Here is a 24,434-nt window from a genome sequence, read left to right on the forward strand (position 1 = left end):
GAAAGACACCCTTCAGTTATCACCGCCCAATCCCCCCAACACCCCAACATTCCCACCGAGCACTAAGTGACCATGAGTCTACTTGCCGTATCTACAGATTTCCATGTTCTTGGTATTTTTTATTAATGAACTCATATAATATCTGGTCATTTGTGACTGGCTTTTTTCAGTTAGCATGTTTTCAAGATTCATTCATATTGTACCGTGTGTCAATTCTTCATTACTTTTTATGGCTGAATAATGTCACATAACATGGTTTACCCCATTTTTTTCCATTAATCTACTGATGGACATTTGTACTGTTTCCGCATTTTGGCTATTATGAATAATGATGATATACACATTCATGTAAAAGTTTTCATATGAACGTATGTTTTTATTTTTCTGGATGTACATTTTTAATTTTTTTTGAGTGTGTACCTAGGAGTGAAATTGGCTGGGTCATATGGTAACTCTATGTTTATTCATTTTCAAAACTGTCAGTATGCTTTCTGAAGTAGCTGCACCATTTAACATTCCCACCACTTTAGATTCACAGCACCATTTTACATGTGCACTGGGAGTGTATGAGAGTCCTGACTTCATATTCTCATCAGCACTTCTCTGACTTTTTGATTCTAGCCATCCTAGTAGGTACAAGGTGGTATCTCATTGTGGTTTTGATTTGCATTTTTCTGATGACTAATGATGTCCAGCATCTTATTGGTCATTTGTCTATCTTCCTAGAGAAACACCTATTCAAGTCCTTTGTCTATTTTAAAAGTGGGCTTGTTGGCTTTTTGTTGTTGAGTTGTAAAACTTCTTTGTTTATTTTGAAATTAATCCTTCATCAGATATATGATTTGCAAACATTTTCTCTCATTCAATGGGTTTTTTGGACTTGATAGTCTTTTGATGCACAACATTTTTATTTTGATGAAGTTCCATTTGTCTATTTTTTTGTTTTGTTGCTTATGATTTTGGTGTCATATATAGGAAATCACTGTCAAATTGAATATCATGAAGCTTTTCTCCTATGTTTTGTTCTAAGAGTTGAACAGTTGTAGCTATTACATTTATTTAGATCTTTGATCCATTTTGATTCATTTTATATGGTTTAAGATAATTTATTCTTTTGCATGTGGGTATCATTTTCCCAATACTGTTTGTCGAAAAGAGTATGTGTCCTTTTATTTGTCTTTCATTCAGCATAATTATTTGAGATTCACCCATACTATTGTGTTTATTACTAGTTCATTTCCTGTTATTGCTGAGTTATATTTTATTATATGAACATATAGCAATTTATTTATTTATTCTCCTGTTGACAGACATTTGTACTGTTCTAGTCTTGGGCTATTACAAAGAAAGTTGCTGTGAACATTATGTATGAACATATGCTTTGATGTCTCTCGAGTAAATACATAAGAGTGAAATAGTTGTATCATCTGGTAGGTGTGCTTTTAAAGTTTTAAGACACTGCCAAACCATTTCCAATGAGATTGCCTGGTTTTACATTCTCACTAGCAGTGGATGAGAATTCCAGTTGTTTTATATCCACTTGGTATTGTAAAACTTTTAATTTTAGCCCTACTAAAAGTTGTGTATTAGTATATCACTATGGTTTTAGTTTGCATTGCTCTAATGACTAATGATGTTGAATATAACCTTCTGTACTTCTTTGGCATCTGTATATTTTCTTTTGTAAAGAGTCTGTTCATAATTTTTTGCACATATTTCTTTATTATTATTATTATTATACTTTAAGTTTTAGGGTACATGTGCACAACGTGCAGGTTTGTTACATATGTATACATGTGCCGTGTTGGTGCGCTGCACCCATTAACTTGTCATTTAGCATTAGGTGTGTCTCCTAATGCTATCCCTCCCCCCTCCCCCCCACCCCACAACAGTCCCCGGTGTGTGATGTTCCCCTTCCTGTGTCCATGTGTTCTCATTGTTCAATTCCCACCTATGAGTGAGAACATGTGCTGTTTGGTTTTTCGTCCTTGGATAGTTTCCAGCTTCATCCATGTCCTTACAAAGGACATGAACTCATCATTTTTTATGGCTGCATAGTATTCCATGGTGTATATGTGCCACATTTTCTTAATCCAATCTATCATTGTTGGGCATTTGGGTTGGTTCCAAGTCTTTGCTATTGTGAATAGTGCTGCAATAAACATACATGTGCGTGTGTAGCAGCATAATTTATAATCCTTTGGGTATATACCCAGTAATGGGATGGCTAGGTCAAATGGCATTTCTAGTTCTAGATCCCTGAGGAATCGCCACACCGACTTCCACAATGGTTGAACTAGTTTACAGTCCCACCAACAGTGTAAAAGTGTTCCTATTTCTCCACATCCTCTCCAGGACCTGTTGTTTCCTGACTTTTTAATGATCGCCATTCTAACTGGTGTGAGATGGTATCTCATTGTGGTTTTGATTTGCATTTCTCTGACGGCCAGTGATGATGAGCATTTTTTTCATGTGTTTTTTGGCTGCATAAATGTCTTCGTTTGAGAAGTGTCTGTTCATATCCTTTGCCCACTTTTTAATGGGGTCCTTTGTTTTTTTCTTGTAAATTTGTTGGAGTTCATTGTAGATTCTGGATGTTAGCCCTTTGTCAGATGAGTAGGTTGCAAAAATTTTCTCCCAGTTTGTAGGTTGCTTGCTCACTCTGATGGTGGTTTCTTTTGCTGTGCAGAAGCTCTTGAGTTTAATTAGATCCCATTTGTCAATTTTGGCTTTTGTTGCCATTGCTTTTGGTGTTTTAGACATGAAGTCCTTGCCCATGCCTATGTCCTTAATGGTATTGCCTAGGTTTTCTTCTAGGGTTTTTATGGTTTTAGGTCTAACATGTAAGTCTTTAATCCATCTTGAATTAATTTTTGTATAAGGTGTAAGGAAGGGATCCAGTTTCAGCTTTCTACATATGGCTAGCCAGTTATCCCAGCACCATTTATTAAATAGGGAATCCTTTCCCTATTTCTTGTTTTTGTCAGGTTTGTCAAAGAGCAGATAGTTGTAGATATGCGGCATTATTTCTGAGGGCTCTGTTCTGTTCCATTGATCTATATCTCTGTTTTGGTACCAGTACCATGCTGTTTTGGTTACTGTAGCCTTGTAGTATAGTTTGAAGTCAGGTAGCATGATGCCTCTAGCTTTGTTCTTTTGGCTGAGGATTGACTTGGCTATGGGGGCTCTTTTTTGGTTCCATATGAACTTTAAAGTAGTTTTTTCCAATTCTGTGAAGAAAGTCATTGGTAGTTTGATGGGGATGGCATTGAATCTATAAATTACCTTGGGCAGTATGGCCATTTTCACGATATTGATTCTTCCTGCCCATGAGCATGGAATGTTCTTCCATTTGTTTGTATCCTCTTTTATTTCATTGAGCAGTCAGTGGTTTGTAGCTCTCCTTGAAGAGGTCCTTCACATCCCTTGTAAGTTGGATTCCTAGGCATTTTATTCTCTTTGAAGCAATTGTGAATGGGAGTTCACTCATGATTTGGCTCTCTGTTTGTCTGTTGATGGTGTATAAGAATGCTTGTGATTTTTGCACATTGATTTTGTATCCTGAGACTTTGCTGAAATTGCTTATCAGCTTAAGGAGATTTTGGGCTGAGACAATGGGGTTTTCTAAATATACAATCATGTCATCTGCAAACAGGGACAATTTGACTTCCTCTTTTCCTAATTGAATGCCCTTTATTTCCTTCTCCTGCCTAATTGCCCTGGCCAGAACTTCCAACACTATGTTAAATAGGAGTGGTGAGAGAGGGCATCCCTGTCTTGTGCCAGTTTTCAAAGGGAATGCTTCCAGTTTTTGTCCATTCAGTATGATATTGGCTGTGGATTTGTCATAGATAGCTCTTATTATTTTGAGATATCTCCCATCAATACCTAAATTATTGAGAGTTTTTAGCATGAAGGTTGTTGAATTTCGTCAAAGGCCTTTTCTGCATCTATTGAGATAATCATGAGGTTTTTGTCTTTGGTTCTGTTTATATGCTGGATTGCGTTTATTGATTTTCATATGTTGAACCAGCCTGGCATCCCAGGAGTGAAGCCCACTTGATCATGGTGGATAAGCTTTTTGACGTGTTGCCGGATTCAGTTTGCCAGTATTTTATTGAGGATTTTTACATCAATATTCATCAAGGATATTGGTCCAAAATTCTCTTTTTTTGTCATGTCTCTGCCAGGCTTTGGTGTCAGGATGATGCTGGCCTCATAAGATGAGTTAGGGAGGATTCCCTCTTTTTCTATTGATTGGAATAGTTTCAGAAGCAATGGTACCAGCTCCTCCTTGTACCTCTGGTAGAATTTGGCTGTGAATCCATCTGGTCCTGGACTTTTTTTGGTTGGTAAGCTATTAATTATTGCCTCAATTTCAGAGCCTGTTATTGGTCTGTTCAGAGATTCAACTTCTTCCTGGTTTAGTCTTGGGAGAGTGTATGTGTCGAGGAATTTATCCATTTCTTCTAGATTTTCTAGTTTATTTGTGTAGAGGTGTTTATAGTATTCTCTGATGGTAGTTTGTATTTCTGTGGGATCGGTGGTGATACCCCCTTTATCATTTTTTATTGCGTCTATTTGATTCCTCTCTCTTTTCTTCTTTATTAGTCTTGCTACCAGTCTATCAATTTTGTTGATCTTTTCAAAAAACCAGCTCCTGGATTCATTGATTTTTTGAAGGGTGCTTTGTGTCTCTGTCTCCTTCAGTTCTGCTCTGATTTTAGTTATTTCTTGCCTTCTGCTAGCTTTTGAATGTGTTTGCTCTTGCTTCTCTAGTTCTTTTAATTGTGATGTTAGGGTGTCAATTTTAGATCTTTCCTGCTTTCTCTTGTGGGCATTTATTGCTATAAATTTCCCTCTACACACTGCTTTGAATGTGTCCCAGAGATTCTGGTATGTTTTGTCTTTGTTCTCGTTGGTTTCAAAGAACATCTTTATTTCTGCCTTCATGTCGTTATGTACCCAGTAGTCATTCAGGAGCAGGTTGTTCAGTTTCCATGTAGTTGAGCGGTTTTGAGTGAGTTTCTTAGTCCTGAGTTCTAGTTTGATTGTACTATGGTCTGAGAGACAGTTTGTTATAATTTCGGTTCTTTTACATTTGCTGAGGAGTGCTTGACTTCCAACTGTGTGGTCAATTTTGGAATAGGTGTGGTGTGGTGCTGAAAAGAATGTATATTCTGTTGATTTGGGGTGGAGAGTTCTGTAGATGTCTATTAGGTCCGTTTGGTGCAGAGCTGAGTTCAATTCCTGGATATCCTTGTTAACTTTCTGTCTCGTTGATCTGTCTAATGTTGACAGTGGGGTGTTAAAATCTCCCATTATTATTGTGTGGGAGTCTAAGTCTCTTTGTAGGTCACTAAGGACTTGTTTTATGAATCTGGGTGCTCCTGTATTGGGTGCATATATATTTAGGATAGTTAGTTCTTCTTGTTGAATTGATCCCTTTACCATTATGTAATGGCCTTCTTTGTCTCTTTTGATCTTTGTTGGTTTAAAGTCTGTTTAATCTGAGACTAGGATTGCAACCCTTGCCTTTTTTTTGTTTTCCATTTGCTTGGTAGATCTTCCTCCATCCCTTTATTTTGAGCCTATGTGTGTCTCTGCATGTGAGACGGGTTTCTTGAATACAGCACAATGATGGGTCTTGACTCTTTATCTAATTTGCCAGTCTGTGCCTTTTAATTGGAGCATTTAGCCCATTTACATTTAAGGTTAGTATTGCTATGTGTGAACTTGATCCTGTCATTATGATGTTAGCTGGTTATTTTGCTCGTTACTTGATGCAGTTTCTTCCTAGCCTTGATGGTCTTTACAATTTGGCATGTTTTTGCAGTGGCTGGTACCAGTTGTTCCTTTCCATGTTTAGTGCTTCCTTCAGGAGCTCTTTTAGGGCAGGCCTGGTGGTGACAAAATCTCTCAGCATTTGCTTGTCTGTAAAGTATTTTATTTCTCCTTCACTTATGAAGCTAAGTTTGGCTGGATAGGAAATTCAGGGTTGAAAATTCTTTTCTTTAAGAATGTTGAATATCGGCCCCCACTCTCTCCTGGCTTGTAGAGTTTCTGCCGAGAGATCAGCTGTTAGTCTGATGGGCTTCCCTTTGTGGGTAACCCAACCTTTCCCTCTGGCTGCACTTAACATTTTTTCCTTCATTTCAACTTTGGTGAATCTGACAATTGTGTGTCTTGGAGTTGCTCTTCTCAAAGAATATCTTTGTGGCGTTCTCTGTATTTCCTCAATTTGAATGTTGGCCTGCTTTGCTAGATTGGGGAAGTTCTCTTGGATAATATCCTGCAGAGTGTTTTCCAACTTGGTTCCATTCTCCCCGTCACTTTCAGGTACACCAATTAGATGTAGATTTGGTCTTTTCGCATAGTCCCATATTTCTTGGAGGTTTTGTTCATTTCTTTTTATTCTTTTTTCTGTAAACTTCTCTTTATGCTTCATTTCATTCATTTCATCTTCCATCGCTGATACCCTTTCTTCCAGTTGATCACATCAGTTACTGAGGCTTGTGCATTCATTGTGTAGTTCTCATGCTGTGGTTTTCAGCTCCATCAGGTCCGTTAAGGACTTCTCTGCATTGGTTATTCTAGTTATCCATTCGTCTAATTTTTTTTCAGAGTTTTTAACTTCTTTGCCATTGGTTCAAACGTTCTTCTTTAGCTCGGAGTAGTTTGATCTTCTGAAGCCTTCCTCTCTCAACTCGTCAAAGTCATTCTCTGTCCAGCTTTGTTCTGTTGCTGGTGAGGAGCTGCATTCCTTTGGATGAGGAGAGGTGCTCTGATTTTTAGAGTTTCCAGTTTTTCTGCTCTGTTTTTCCCCATCTTTGTGGTTTTATCTACCTTTGGTCTTTGATGATGGTGACGTACAGATGGGTTTTTGGTGTGGATGTCCTATCTGTTTGTTAGTTTTCCTTCTAACAGTCAGGACCCTCAGCTGCAGGTCTGTTGGAGTTTACTGGAGGTCCACTCCAGACCCTGTTTGCCTGGGTATCAGCAGCGGTGGCAACAGAACAGCGGATATTGGTGAACTGTAAATGCTACTGCCTGATCGTTCCTCTGGAAGTTTTGTCTAAGAGGAGTACCCTGCCATGTGAGGTGTCAGTCCGCCTCTACTGGGGGGTGCCTCCCAGTTAGGCTACTCAGGGGTCAGCGACCCGCTTGAAGAGGCAGTCTGTCCATTCTCAGATCTCAAGCTGCGTGCTAGGAGAACCACTGCTCTTTTCAAAGCTGTCTGACAGGGACATTTAAGTCTGCGGAGGTTATTGCTGTCTTTTGTTTGTCTGTGCCCTGCCCCCAGAGGTGGAGCCTACAGAGGCAGGCAGGCCTCCTTAAGCTGTGGTGGGCTCCACCCAGTTCGAGCTTCCTGGCTGCTTTGTTTACCTACTCAAGCCTGGGGGCAATGGCGGGTGTCCCTCCCCCAGCCTTGCTGCTGCCTTGCAGTTTGATCTCAGACTGCTGTGCTAGCAGTGAGCGAGGCTCCGTGGGCGTAGGACCCTCCGAGCCAGGCGTGGGATATAATCTCCTGGTGTGCTGTTTGTTAAGCCAGTTGGAAAAGCGCAGTATTAGGGTGGGAATGACCGGATTTTCCAGGTGCCATCTGTCACCCCTTTCTTTGACTAGGAAAAGGAATTTCCTGACCCCTTGCGCTTCCCAGGTGAGGCGATGCCTCACCCTGCTTCGGCTCACACACGGTGCGCTGCACCCACTCTCCTGCACCCACTGTCCGGCACTCCCCATTGAGATGAACCCAGTACCTGAGTTGGAAATGCAGAAATCACCTGTCTTCTGCATCGCTCACGCTGGGAGCTATAGACGGGAGCTGTTCCTATTCAGCCATCTTGGCTCCACCACATATTTCAAATCAGGTTGTTTGTTTTCTTATTTGGTGATTTTGAAAATTTTTTATATATTCTGGATGGAAGTCCTTTACAGATATGTGCTATGCAAATATTTTCTCCCAGTCTGTGGTTTGTCTTTGCATTGTCTTTTAAAAATATTTTTTAATTTTGATGATATCACTTGATCAGTTTGTTCTTAGTGAATCATGCTCTTGGTGTTATATCAAATAAATGTTTGCCTCATGCAGGTACACAAAGATTTTCTTTTATGTTTTCTTCCAGAAGTTTTAGGTTTAGCATTTATTTCTATGATTCATTTTGAGTTAATATTTATGTATGGTACAAAACTTTCAAAAATTTGTGTATGGATATCATATACATGTATATGATATATATAAAGTGTTCCAGCGTTATTTGTTGGAAAAAAAAAAAACTATTCTTCCTCCACTGAGTTTCATTGCACTTTTGGAAAAAATCAGTTGTCCTTATATGCATGATGGATGTATTTTTGAAATATCTATTCTGTTCCATTGATCTGTTTATTTATCTAATTAATGCTAATGCCACAATACCTCAATTATTGTAGCTTTTAAATAAGTTACTTTTAAATAAAAAATAAGTTACTTTAAGATAAATTACTGTAACTTTTAAATAGATCAGGTAGTGTTAGTCCTTTGACTTTGTTTTCTTTTTCAAAGTTGTTTTGGCTATTCTAGGTTATTTGCATACCCATATACATTTTAGAATAATTTTGTCAATTTTAAATAAAACAGCCTGCTTGGATTTTGATTGGATTTTCAATTATTGAGAGAATGGTATTGAAATCTCCTACTATAGTCCTACTTAACTTTTTGAATTTATGAAATACAGTTGAGACCGTTTTAATGTCCTTGTCTGCTAATTCCAACGCCAATGTCAATTCTGGTTCAGCTTTGATCATTTTATTTTTTTCACCCTCATTATGGTCCTTTTTTTCCTGCATCTTTGCACACCTGGTAATTTTTGATCAGATGCCAGGAATTGTAAATTTTATCTTGTTGGGTGCTGGATATTTTTATATTTATGTAAAAATTCTTGATCCTTGTTTTGGTATGTAGTTCATTTACTTGGAAATAGTTTTTTTTTATTTTTTTCACTTTTCTCTTTTTAAGATTTGTTAGGCAGGACCAGAGCAGTGTTTAGTAAGGGCTAATTATTATCCACTATTAAGGCAAGACCCTTCTGAATACTCTACCCAATGCTCTGTGGATTATTAATTTTTTTTTTTCCAATCCAGCTAGAGAGAACAAAATATTCTCAGTCCTGTCTGGGGCTATTCTTGGCTCTGTCTGGGTGCTGCATACTAGTTTTTTCTACTTCTTTCAGATGGTTCTTTCCTGAGTTTCTGTCAGGTTCCTCACATACATGCATACCTCAATCCTCTACTGAAAATCTGAGAGAGAAGAGATTCTATAGTTCTCTGGAACACTCTGTGTGCAGCTCTCTTCTTGGTACTCTGTTAACTCTAATAGCTTTGGTCTCCCCAAACTTTCAGTTCTCTTTCTTCAACTCAAGGAGCTGCCTCTTCCTTATATTGTGGCTTAGAAACTCTCTCGTCACTTAGCTGATTCAGTTGTAGGGCTCATCGCATAGTTTTTTCTTGTCTTTTAGGCACCATTGTCTTTCATTGCTTGATGTTCAGTGTCTTAAAAGCCATTGTTTCATGTATTTTGTTTGGTGAAATGTGACAAATTTCTCTTGCTTCAGGTGAAAAGATAAATCCAGTCTCTGTTATGTCACATTGACTAGAAGAAATCTTTCCTTCTCCTAATGCATTTTTTGATTAACTAAAACATGCATTGATTTCTAGTGGCAGACCATAGAAACATTTGTGCACTCTTCATAAACAGAATGATTTGCCAAAAGCAGCCAACAGAACTTTCCCTTAATATACAAAATAGCAATGTAATATCTCATTTACAAAGATTTTTAATATTTAATTTGCATTGAAAAGGAAACAGATTATCAAAAAGTTAAAAAAGCACAAAGATTCTTGTTCATCCTCCACAATATAATTTAAAATTTCTTTCTCTTCTATGCATACCCAACCTCCTGATCTGCCCACATAGATCTCCAAATAGGCCACTACCCTTGAAATGTTTATAAGCAAGTTTGTTGTCAGAAAGCCACTACCCTACTCTACCCAGATGGTATTGTTAGTTTGAGGACCATTGAATACTGGGAATTTCTCCAATTTATTACAATTAAACACCTGTGCTAAATAAGTGGTGCAGCTCCACTGTGAATTTAAAGCCATGAAACGTAACAGTCACAATCCCTTTTTTTACTGAATGGGATGAATGGTGTGAGGGCCCTCCAGATGTTGGTTGAGTATAATGTATGATATCGAGAGCAGTGAGATCCTCTGGAGGCTTCTCAGATGTTGGTGAATCCTCCTGCTTGCATCCTCCATGCTGTGACTCTGATAGGGGTGACACTGTGTTTAAAGATAAACATTGAGATTCTGCACACCAATTGATCATATCCTTATTTTCATATCATGGCAAACCCACCGTACGTTGTTCTGGAACAGGCATAGAAATTGTGCACAGGATTGCATAAGGATTAAGAACATGGGCTTGAACATCAAACAGGACTGATTTAAATCCAAGCTTGGTCATTTACCAGCTGTGTGACCCTGGACATGTTACTTAAGCTCTCTGGCCCTCAATTTCCAGTTGCTCCCCCATTAAAAAGAAAATAATGCAAGGCTTTTGTGAGGATCAGATATGATGATGCACGTAAAAAGGATCAAACACAACACCTGGCAACAGGAAATATTCAGTAAAGGTAACAGTCTCATACTCGATAAATCTGTAATTATGATAATAAGTCCTGCCTCATTTTTTACCACTCTTCATAATAATTTCCAATGTAATGGTTATTTTCAGAGTTTGATGAGCCATCCATTTTAAGCAGCTGATATATTGTCCTACTTTTCTCAAACAGATGTCTCACATTGCTGGTCCACAGGCAAATTGCAAATGGTTTTAAAACATTAGAACCAACATTAAAAAAAGAGAGAGATTTCCCATAAATTCCAAATTTCAATAAAAATTCAGATTTCTGGCTTCTCGAAATGTTTGAAATATCTTTGAACAGAAGATTCACAACTCCACATGTTACAATAACTGGAAACTGAGAACCAGTTGTCAATCTGAGCAGGGCAGTGTTTGTCAACTCACCCTGTACCCAACTGTTCCACTTGACTTCCCTACACTGAATTGAGAGTCATCCAGCCCAGTAACTCTTATTTTCCACCTGTTCCCCATTCTATTTTTGACTCTGCTTTAGGCTACTCATTCTCCCTAAGTGAGATGCAATAATGTACACGAAGCATTTAGAATATAGAGAACTGTCTGATATAGAGAGCAGAAAGCCTGTAAATATCCTTTGCCCAAGAAAATAATGAAGTTATCTGTGGAGCAGTACCAGGCATTCTGCCTTTCAGTTGTTTGGGCAGTGACCACATGAATTCTTCCCTTGATTCTTTGGAATAAAACCCCTAATGTGAGGTAGACTCCTTGCAAAAACAAATATTGACTCCAAATATCCCTTTCAGTTTGGTATGGTGATGTGATTAAGTGGAAGAGGTATGTGTAGCTCTTGGATCATTAAAGAAGGACGCATATCCTTCTCTTGACCTTTTTTTGTTTCCTTGGGGTCAAAATGTGTGTATGATGGCTGGATGGGGACCAGCCATCTTTTACCATGGGTGGGAAATATGACTTGAGGATGGCAGAACAAATTAAAAGGGATCTGGATTCCTGTTGTTCTTTGTGCCATCTTACCTTTCCTGGACTACCTACATTCACATCAGAGAGTTATATGTTTCAATAATATTTAAGCTACTATTTATAGATTTCAATCACTTGTGGATGAACTTAAATGGATACTATTATGTTGCTAATCAATGTAATAGTAATTGTGTCACCTGGAGACTATGGAATGAATATCCCAGAAATGCCATAATTCATGAGCATTAATTATATCCTCCCTGAGGCCTCTCTACATTGAAATATTTGGGCCTAAAATACGTGTTACTTCTTCCACTCACATTCTACTGGCTCAAGCAAGTCACAGAGCCTTGGATAGACAAGACTCCTGTAGGGAGGGGTCTCATATTGAAGGGCAAATATTTTGAAGAATAATACAATTCAATGACATATTATTGCCCACACTAAATCTGTGTCTGGGGCCATGGCAATAGAATGTATATGGTAGAAGAGGGGAGATTTGAATAGGTTCTACTACAAATTTCTGGGGTGAATTTGCTGATACAAGGAAATAGCATTAAGAAAAACATTCATTGTAAGTTAATGTATAGAGAAAGAAAATTAATAGATCAGGTAAGATAAAAAATAAAGTGCTTTTATAAGAGAGGGAAATAATTTTTTTACTTGGGAGTGGTAAGTTAGAGTGTAGTTAATGTGAGATGAAGTATATTGGAGAATTGTGAATGACAAGCTAAAGTTGATTTTGAAAATCAATTAAAAGAACACTGATTAAAATATGAAAATGACATTAATAGCTGATATGGTTTGGCTCTGTGTCCCCACCCAAATCTCATCTTGACTTGTACTCCTATAAATTCCATGTGTTGTGAGAGGGACCCGGTGGAGATAATTGAATCATGGGGGAAGTTTCCACCATACTGTTCTCATGGTAGTGAATAAGTCTCATAAGATCTGATGGTTTTATCAGGGATTTCTGCTTTTGTGTCTTCCCCGTTCTCCTTTTGCCTGCTGCCATCCATGTAAGACATGACTTGCTCCTCTTTGCCTCCTTCCCTGATTGTGAGGCTTCCCTAGCCACATGGAACTGTAAGTCCAATTAAATCTCTTTCTTTTGTAAATTGCCCAGTCTCGGGTATGTCTTTATCAGCAGCATGAAAACAGATTAATACAATAGCAAACATGTATTAAGCTCTTTCTCTATGATAGGCACTGTGCTATGTATTTTATCACATATCTCCTTTAATCACCAAAACCATTGCAGTAAGTCCTGATATTATCTCCATTTTGCAGTTCACTAAAGTGAAATTCAAAGAGGTAAGGTTACATGCCAAATGTCACACAGTACAACAGTTTCTACTGCTTCTAACCAAGAACCATAATTAATATTGAATAGGAAAAAATCTAAAATAACAGATATCAAACTGGTAACAGTGAAACTATGTGATAGGTGAAGTTTCCATTTATTTATATCTTCTTTAATTTCTTTCTGCAATGCTATGCAGTTTTCAGTGTACAAGTCTCACACCACCTTGGTTAAATTTATTCCTAAGCATTTTATTGTTTTTGATATTATTGTAATGGAATTGTGTTCTTAATTTCCTTTTCATATTTTTATTGCTAGTGTATAGAAATATAACTAATTTTTATGTATTGACCCTGTACCTTGCAACTGTGCTGAATTCATTTACCATCTCTAATAGTGTTATTTTCTGTGTGTGAATTCTTTAGGATTTTCTCTACATAGAATCATGTAATCTGTGATTTTTCCTTCCAATTTGGATGCCTTTGTCTCCTTTTTTTTTTTTTTTTAACTACCTCATTGCTTTAACTAGAACTTCTGCTAAAGAGCTGAATAGCTCTGACAAAGTAGGCTTTCTTGCCTTGTTCTTGATCACAGGGGAAAAACTTTCCATCTTTATCATTGCATCAGCATTTTATTTTAAACACAGGAAACCACATAATTTTTTAGACAACTAATAAAATAAGGGCAAAACCCATTTAAGAAGTTTTTCTTAAAATACAAAGGCACTATGGCTAGGCGTGGTGACTCGCTCCTGTAATCCCAGCACTTTGGGAGGCTGAGGCAGGCGGATCACGAGGTCAGGCGATCGAGACCATCCTGGCTAACATGGTGAAACCCCATCTCCACTAAAAAATACAAAAAAATTAGCTGGGCGTGATGGTGGGTGCCTGTAGTCCCAGCTACTTTGGAGGCTGAGGCAGCAGAATGGCGTGAACCCGGGAGGGGAGCTTGCAGTGAGCCGAAATTGCGCCACTGCAGTCCAGCCTGGGTGACAGAGTGAGACTGTCTCAAAAAAAAAAAAAATAATAATAATAATAATAATAAAATACAAAGCCACTATTGGCCCTGTTGTGGAAGAGGACAGATGAATAGTGAAAGGAAAGCTCAAGGAATGAGAGAGGAAGGCACACATGGTCATAAAGGGATAACTAGACACATCTTTCTTAATGGGAAAAGAAAGACTAAGACTAAACAATCACTTGGATAGAATGAGGCCTGTGACCTTTGATTACTTAAAGTTAGATAACCACCTAGAGATATGATAAGAGAATAGTTTTGCCTGCTGCCTCCACAAAGAGAGCCAGAAACTTGTTTGGGAAAGCCCAGATTGAGATAAAATAATAGTATAGTTCCTAGTTGCCACTAAATATAGTTAGCAAATTATAAAACTAACATGACAATACAAACAAGGGCCTACCAGAGGCCCTCATAATTGAAGACTTAAGAGTTTTAGGAGAAGGAAGCAAAATTGGGGAAGACAGCAGAGAGCATGACTTGCTGATCAGATCTATTTTAGTGATGGTCAATATCTCATTACAGTTGAAACTGTGGATTCTATATTTATAGCTTCCATTTAATACATTCTTAATAAATTGTAAGCACCAGGCAAAGTTTTCTATTAATTCTTATAACAATTATATGAGAGAAGTATTACTAGCTTCATTATATAGAAATGGATATTGAGACTCAGAAAGGTTCTGTTTTACTCAGTACAGTGGGTAGATATCAGAAATAGAATTTAGATCTGGAATTTTTATTAAAGTTGTAATTTTGGTAGGTGATATAGAGGGATTTTTAAATGTAGGTAACTATATTTATACTGTATGGTCAGGATAGGTAAGACCATGCTGCAGTAGCAAACAGCTTAAAATAACTTAAAATAAATAGCTTAAAATAACTATTTAAAATAGCTTAAAATAACTTTTCACATCTTCTTCACTATGCAACTCAGGATGAGGAATTATCTAACTTCTATGCTCAAACTTCAGTAGTCCACGATGCTGCCATCTCTCTTTTTGTGTGGTGTGACAAATTAATACTTTTTTGTGTGAGCAGTCTAAACATTTTTTGAGCATGGAAGAATGTAATATAGAAATCAACATCTACCTATTTCACTGATATTTTGAAAAATAGAAGACTATATGTGAAAGCATTTAAGCTCCTTGAAGAATTATATCAGATTTCAGATATTACAATAACAGTGCTTCCTGTTCTTTTCAAATTGTCTAGTTTCAATATAAAGCATCCAAATCAAAACTGAAAATAAGACTTGACCGCATGAAATTTTCCAGGAGAGTTTTTATTAAAGTTTTTATTAAAGGGCAGAAGTTCAGCTTAATCTTCAGCAGAATGAAGGATTGCAACCCATTACAATGTCCAAAAAATATATTGAATTTGATTTTTACATGTGGGTAAAGTAAATTTTGGCTTTATGTGTCTGTGTATGTAGAAGAGGCCTCTGAAAGGAGAGAATTAAAAAGACTGTCATTAGTTGTCATACTGTGTGCATAATAACCCACCATGTCCCTGACCCATTACTATGATAAATTTGTAGTTTTTTTCCTCTGCCAGGACTAGTCATGTGCAATGCATTTAACAACTACATTTGCATATAGAAAGTAACATTGACCTTTGAATTTCAAAGGACAAAGATTTACAAGGACATTCATTCCAACATAACCATTTAATTTGTGTCTCTGTGTTCTCTTGAAGTGGCAACAGAAGTGCAACATGCTGCCAGTTCACAATAAGAAAAATGAGAGGAAATATCTCCCCAACTGGGAGATACACCAATACAATTTGGAAGCCAGTAGAAATAAAATCCAGTTTCTCTTGATTCTTACTTTAAGCCATTTGTTTTGGCTCTATAATTACAAGTGTTAAAACAGCATATAATCACAGTAAGATGGTTCTTCAAAATAAAATAATTTTAGGAGCATACATTTTTTTTTCTTTAAGCCATATATTCAGGTAGGATAGAAAGAATTCATACTTTTTTTCCACTCTTCAATGTTGACCATCTAGAAAGAAAAATCTGTGTCTTCTCTCTTTCATAGCTGGCTGCCCCTTGTTTCTTAGCCATTTGTTATCTGAGTTTACCTTAGAGTTAGAGTTATATAATTGTATTCATTTGTTCATTCCTTCCTTATGGTTCATTCATGCATTCATTGATTACTGTTGAGCACATTCTCATGTGTATCAGACAGCATCCTAGTTCCTGGGAATGTAAATATAAATGGATCCCAGTGAACCTGGCCTCTCAGACCTTACAGTTGTCGGAGGATGAGAGGCAAGAAGACACAACAATAACAACAACAACAAAATGAACAAATAAGTAAAGAGGAAAATTCCAGGGACTATAAGTGCTATAAAGAATACAAAACACAGTGATGTGATAAATGGGCTGGGGAGCAATGGGTAAGTGCCATCAATTAGGAACTTAAGAAGCTTCTCTGAAAATGTAATATCATGTTTGCAATTTCAGGCAAATTGAAGAGTAAAACCAAGACCCAGGAATGAGCATAAGCTTGCCTTGTTCATGAAACTGAAAAGTTCCAATCTACAATGGCCAGTCTGGCTCTCTCTACATCCTGATATTAACCTTCCTTCCATAACACAAGGAGGCAATGTTACAGAGTGGATAAGATCTTGGGATCTGGAATCTGATGAATTGGGATTGAGTGTGAATTCTGCTACTTCCTGTTCTGTAAGCCTCAGTTTCCTTAACTATAAAACAGGATTGTATTAATCAGTTTCAACAAGAAACATATGGTATATCTAAATTAGGTTAATTTGAAGAGGCTTATTTGCAAAGGAGATCATTACAAAGGTGTGAATAGGGTGTAGAGGAAGCGGGAAGAGTTGTACCAGAACTCAGGGTAAGTAGCAGAAGAGCTGTCATTACCTTTAGGTTCTAAACGACAAGGTAGAGAGATGTGAATGGAACCCAAAAAAGAGAAAGAACAGGAGCTATTTTGAGAGAGGCAGTGACGTCGCTATGAATACCATCATGGGTATGTGACATGGGGCTGGTGACTACCATTGTGAATACATGATATATGTCTGTGGACACCATCATGAGTACATGGCAGATGGCTTTGGATGCCATATTGATCTCAGAGTGAGAGAATCAGACTCTGACTTAGCTCTCCTTTCTGCTTCCAATTTCCTGCAAATGCTGGAACTCAGCTAGTGGATAGAAGACAAGAGAAACTTCAGTGTGGTCCATACAGGTGGATATTTTGGGACCCAGAGCAGGAAGCAGAATGCCCCTGGAAGGACAAACTGTTTATAGGAGATAACACATACACCTACCACACTGAATGATCTAGAGGAACATATGAAACAATGCATGTAAAATGCTTACTCTGAACTCTCTTATTTAAAGTAATTTGAAACAGCCATGGCAAAACATAAATATTTGCTAAATTCACATTGGATTGGTGGTGTATTTTCTATAGTTTCTGGACGTTTGAAATATTTTCTAACATTAAAACATGCTTGGCATTGCGTCTGTGACATAGTAACATAGTAAGTGTGCATTAATGTTAGTTACAAGGATAACAAGTACTTTGCCAGCATCTGCCTCTAGATATTTTTTCTTCTCTTTTCACAATCATCTGATTTGAAAACTCTCATCAAAAGTGATAGTTAACCCTACCTCTCAAAATATGCATGATTTTCTGAAAATTATTTCTAGCATCCCTTTATATCCCATGTTCCAAATTTTTTTAAACCTCACATGAACCCATCTCTAAAACTATTTTACATGCACTCAAAACTCAAGTCATCTTCTCCCTTAACCTGCTTTTTCTTCTGTGTCCCTTTTGCTTTTAATCAGAATAACTGTTGAATCCACCTACTTATTGCCATTGGCCCTGACACCTTTCTAGTACAAACTCATGTCACGGACTTCTTGAATATCACCATCTTACAGGTCTCCCTGCATCTAAATTGGCTCCTTCGCACAGCTGCCAGAGTGATCTTTTTTTTAAAAGAGTGTATCAAATAAGGCCATTTCCTGCTTAAAACCCTTTCTTGGGTATAGTTTGAGGATCTGCATTTTAAGTAAACTACACAAATGACTCTGCACAATTTCTATACCCTTTTGCTTCCAAATTAATTCTTTTCTTTTCTTCATTTCCTTTTCTTTCCTTTTGTTCTCTTTTCTTTCTTTCCTCTCTCCCCTCCCTTCTTCCTTCCTTCCTCCCTTCCTTCCATACCAGTTATGGTGTCTAACACACTTGAATTTAAACCCCAACTTTGTGTCTTACTGATATGGAGTAATATACTTAATCTCTCTTTACTAAAAAATAAGGACAAAACATCTACCTCATAGGGTTGAGGTGAGTATTGAAGGGGAAAATATCAATGCAATAACTTGCATAGTGCCTGGCACACGTTAAAGACTTAATAAGTACTTGCTGTTGGTGCTATATTATGGCTGTTTTTGTTCTTGTTATTTACCTCTTTAAAGTCAATTGTCATTAACTTAATTCACATATGAAATCCTTAGCCTGGCATTAAGGACCACATTCTCATTATTTCTACCTTCCCAATCTTATTTCCCACTTTACACTTTAGGCTACCTGTTTCCTATATGCGCTGGCATGTTTCCTTGGCCACTACTTCACTCCCTATGTATTCTCCCTGCTCTTGCCAGAACCCCACCCATTCCACAGCCAGCTCAAAGGCTAATTTCTCCACACAGCCTTTTTAGATGCCTCAGCAGGGTATAATTACTCCTTTCTTTCATTTTCTGCAAAATACCATTCTCTCTTATCTATGATATTATATACTTTATAAGTCTTATTTCTCCTATTGGACTATATATTATTTAAGGATACAATTTATATCTCAATTATCATATAGTCCCTAAATTTATATCCCAGATGTATACCACTCAGTAAATATTTATTGATTTGTTAAGTAAAGGGATTTAAAAAAACCTGAGTGCAGAAGTAGGCAAAGTGGGTTGGATTTATGTAGGTAGACAAAACCAGGAATGTAGGCCTAGTGAGAGGGAAGTCCCTGGGCTTAAGCATAAGAGCAAGGAAGGACGTGGTGCTTTTGGGCAGAGAGGTCAGTCCATGTAGGAGATAGGATTAGAAAAGCAGATGAAGGCCAGATTGGCCGAGGATCTGAATGCCCTGTTTTTGTAGGCAATGGTGAATCATTGAAGATTATGGAGCAAGAAAGGAAAATGAGTTTTTATTTGTATTTTCACAAAGCAGTAAGCATGTAGGCCAATGACACAGGCTTTAGAACTCAAAAAACCTGGGTTTGGGCTCAACCCTGACACTTACTAGCAAGTGATTATGGGGGCAAGTTATTAAAACATTCTAAACCTCAGTTTTCTTATCTCTAAAATGGGCTTAATATAAACTTAAGGTTACTATGAATAACATATACTTTTATATACATTCAGAATGAAGCATCCAGTGAATATGCAATAAATGATGCTTTAGAGAACTTCTTGTCAGAATGGTAAAACACAGGTAAAGATGAAAAGATTGGAATCAGAGAGAGCAAAAGAATAGAGCCTGCAATCACCTTGCAGATTTGATATGCTCATTCCCTCATATATTCATCTTATCTTCCCTCAAAGATGGCAAGACTCTTAGGGTGAGAACAGGTCTGTGGAATGAATCTATCGTTGCTCAGCAATAGTGTTTCTCAAAGTAGAGTTCTCCACTAGGTCTCTGATCTAGTAGTCTTTGTGTAACTCCTATTGCAGATGGTTCAGAGATTTTTGGGAGAAGTAAACAAATTTATTTTTATGTACATTTCACAGATACAGGATGTAAGCCTTATTGTATTAGTCCCAGACTTCCCATTATATTGTAGGGTTTTGTATGTTTCACCAAGATTGATGATCAGTTCATCTCAGCTAACATGCGGCTAACTGTTAAATTTGCATTTTATTCCTATTGTATATGTTATATTCTTATTCCACAAATATGTTCAAGTCAAAAAAGGGGTTCATTGATATATAAAAGTAATACTGAAATTGGAACATGAATACTACAACTCACAAAGCATTACCAATATAAACAGTAACTGGTGCTACAGTGTAAATCTATAATATGAATGGATATTGTGCTAGAAAAAAAATGAATCTTAAGCAATAATTTTATCTACACTGAAAAAATTAAAATGTAGATAGCAAGTGTAAAGATAAATATCTTTAAAATTGCATGAATAACACAAGGAAACAGTATAAAACTTCGTTATAAAACTTTATCCAGTGTTGGAGCAAAGCCATAGAACTGTTCACATTATCTTCAAAGCTGAGTGACCTCTCTGTTTTTCCTGAATAAGCTCAAAATCATGCTTTCTGATGCAAAATTGATGACTTTTGTTGTCAGTGCTGGAAAAAACACCAGAACTGCAGAGACATCTTTCAAGGCTGCATTCATCTTGGCAAAACACAGGTACAAGTCACACTAGTGCCAAGAAGCTAATGAAAGAAGCTGCCATGTTAATGACAAATAGTATGATCACAAGGAAAGCAGAATGAGCTATTGGCAAAATTCCCTTATCAAATAACACTGATGGATGTTCCAAAATATCAATGGCATACATTGTGGAAGAGCAATTACACTCTGGTGCATCTGCTTGTAGATATTTCACTTTAGACTTCGGTGATGCTGCTGATGGAGAGGGTATGAATTAGTTGTTCTTGGCATAAATGTAGTACATAAACAAGGGAGAAGTGCTTGACAAGTTTTATTCTGTTTATCCAAGCTATAGGAGAAGAGATGTGTCTGTTGTTTCACAATTCTTTTTTGTCATCTATGAGCAGCATAGATTTTGTCATCTATGAGCAACATCCAGAAAATATGCATTCAGATCTGTCCTGATGGAGTCCAACCATCTATGTGTAGCAAGGATGGGTTTTGATTTACAAAGAAAAGGATTTGTGCCATGTCAATTCATGCTTTATTTACCAATTTTTTGGTGAATAAAAAGTAATTTTACTGACTTCAAATTTTTAAAAAATTACACAAATGATGATATGAGGTTGGAAGAATGAACATAACATTCTCATCTTCTACTCTGAAGTATGATGGCTTTCAAGAGAAAGTTGTTCAGAAAGCAATTTTGAAATGAGAGATGATATAAAAACATTATTTTGTGGTACTAATAAGAATAGGATCTGTCTATGATTTTAAGTCACTTGCTGTAGTGGCATATGTCAGAAATATATTCAATATTATGAATACATTGAACCTATTACTTTAGGGCCAGAGCTAGCATATCTGGGTTTTGTGTTGCTGTTGTTGTTATTGTCTTGCTTTTTTTTTAATGTAGAAACTTAAATATATTAAGAGGACAAAACCGTAGTGTAAACTGCTCAACTACAAAGAGTTTGACTCTTTCCAACTTAGGTTATTTTCTTCACAGATCACAAAAATAAGTTAATAATATATTTTAAAAAATATTTTTAAATGATATTCAAATGGAAAGCATAACTGAATTATTTTAATATATAAGTATAATTTAGTGGTGAATTAAGAATCCATCTTCTGCTAACTCCCAAGGTAAATAATCAGCTATGCAGCTTTTTGAGGAAATAGGCTCATCAACTTTGAATTGCATGGCATTCCAAAAGTAGTCTTCATTGAGAACTCCTTTAATTCTGTGTTTATATTTCACATGATTATCTGGAACTATCAACCAGATGCACAAAATGTTGGTATCATTTGTAACAGAACTAATTGTGATTTGGAATTTTCTAATATGGCTGTAAGAAAGAATAAGAAAAGCTACTAACTGAAAGTAAAACCTGGCCAGGTGCAGTGGCTCATGCCTGTAATCCCAGAACTTTGGGAGGCCAAGGTCGACAGATCACAAGGTCAGGAGTTCAAGACCAGCCTGGCCAACATGGTGAAACCCCAACTCTACTAAAAATACAAAAATTAGCCAGGCATGGTGGCGTGTGCCTGTAATCCCAGCTATTCAGGAGGCTGAGGCGGGAGAATCACTTGAACCTGGGAGGCAGAGGTTGCAGTGAGCTGAGATCATGCCATTGCACTCCAACTTGGATGACAGAGCGAGACTCCATCTCAAAAAAAATAAATAAATAAAACCTGACCAATAGCTATGTCTTGAGCTAAATATAATTTGCTAAGAGATTACAAATGATATCATCACTCACAGATTTTTTTAAAAATATTATCTTTAGCGGTAGTAGGTTCTGATATTTTTTGTTTTCTATTTGATGCCAAATATTCAATAAGAATTAAAGATCTAAGTGCTATGTCAATCGTATCTTTGATTAGCAAGTGAAGTGGCCCCTCTGGGCTCCAATTGTTCAACCTATAAAATAGAGGCAGTTATGTTTCTCCTTCTTTGTGCTCTAAAACTGTATCTTGTCTGTTTTAAAGTATCTCCAAAATTTGTAGTCCCTAAACAAAAGAAACGGAGATGAAATGTGTTCCATGTTGGAAAATTTTTAGGAAAGCATTGGGAAGGCTTTCTACTGACACCAAGCTAAAGGGCTGAGATGAAGTAGCTGGCAGTTTGTATAAAAAAGAGGTAAATCTGTAGCTGATTATTCACCTTGGGAGACAGCAGAAGCCTATAGCCAAACATATAATCAGCTACTCAACTTTCTGAAGGAGATAGACTCCTAAGCTTAGAACCTCATGGCATTCCAAAAGTGGTCTTCAGTAGGAACTCTTTTCCTTCTTGTTCATATTTCATGTTTTATTAACCTTGGAAATACCACTAAATGCTATATCTAAAAGCCTTAATAATTAACTGACTCAGCAACTAAGAACCTCCAAAATAGATTGCTAAGAAAAAGTAAGAAGGCAATAATTAAGATCATTCTCTGAAGTCCTGTCATCAGGCTGGTCATTCTTATACTGATTAGACTTTAAAAGGAATATAAAACCTGTGACCTGGAATGACAGATTTTCTCCCTGAAATTGTTGTCTAATTGACTTGCGTATATCTATATGTCTCAAAATTAGAAAGATACAAACACAGGGATTTCAGTGTGCACATTTTACAGAGATTTTAATATGATATGTGCTATGAAAATAAAACCAAATGAAAGGGAATGTGAAAAACAAAAAAATCAAAACTAAATTACAAAGAAGAACTTCGTAATCTATTGAGAGTAAGAATTCAAAGACAAATTATTGTAATAATGTAGATTCTATAATAAAACTTTTGTAACAACTGTCCATACCGATCTAAAGAAAGATCAAAATTAGAATGATAAATGCCAAATATAATTCAGAAAGAAAAATGGCAGTGAAAATAGAAGCAATCACTAATGAAGTATCTAATTTCAGTTCAAAGTTTAAAAGTCAACATAAATCCAAGTATTTGAATAGGTCAAAAAACATTTATCTTAGATTTGATATGAAAGAAGACATCAAAATCAAACCAAAGTAGTAACAAAACTTGAAAAAAGTGGAAGTCCATGTGATAAAATATAAAGATGTTAAAAATTTTTAATTTTGTATAGTTCATTTTAAATTGACTATGCTTACTTATGCAATACATTAGATTTTATACCAGTTCATATGATCTATCTATTAGAGAATGAAAGAATACTCCAATTAGGCTAGACTTCTTTTTTTTGGAAAGGGTATGCAGTAGAATACATGCAGACGTCATCGAATTTACCCACCAAGAAGGTCACCCCTGCCCTTGGAGGAGTCTATAAGACATGAATATAATGACTTATGAACCACCAGTGACAAATTTACCTTTTTATAAGCTCATGATTGCTACTAATTTATTAATTGCCATTATGTTACAAATTACATTTGCATGAATATTTTAATAGTGTTAAATATTTAGAATTCTTTAGAAATAAAAAAGATGAGGCAAGTTAAACATCATATTATTTTTACTAAAGTTTTGTAAAGTCAAATAACAATATAGTACAATTAAAGTGCAAAGTTGAATAATCAGGAGACGGTCACACATGCGTGCACATGCACACACATACACACACGTACACACTTACTATAACCATAATATCTCATTTGTTTTGGCTTTAGTCAAATGGCTAAACAGAAATAATGTTCAATACCAACACACACACACACACACACACACACACACACACACACCCTACAAAATTAGGTAAACTTATGTTTGAAGAAGTCGGCATTCATAAAAGATATAAAGAGGTAAAATTCACATTAATATTTTACATTTATAAAGGTCTATGTACCAAGTAGCATGCAGTCAACATTTATAAAGCAAAACAATAGGAGAAATAAGTAGACAATTTTATTCACTTACCTAAGTCTACAACAGGAGAAGTAAAGAAAGACACATATAACAATGACAGAAATAGATTCTATAGGTGTCAGATATAAATAAATATAGTTATGTATATATAGATAGATATGTACATAATTCTGTATGATGTAAAAGGAGAGCATATTTGCTTTAAAAGTTTCCATAGAACAGTCATGTAAATGTTCTTAGAATAGCTCACAATCTCAATACTTTCCAAAATGTATAATTAGAGTTAAGAGT

The sequence above is a fragment of the Pongo abelii genome, chromosome 2 (genome assembly GCF_028885655.2).
Source record: "Pongo abelii isolate AG06213 chromosome 2, NHGRI_mPonAbe1-v2.0_pri, whole genome shotgun sequence".
Lineage (NCBI taxonomy): Eukaryota > Metazoa > Chordata > Mammalia > Primates > Hominidae > Pongo > Pongo abelii.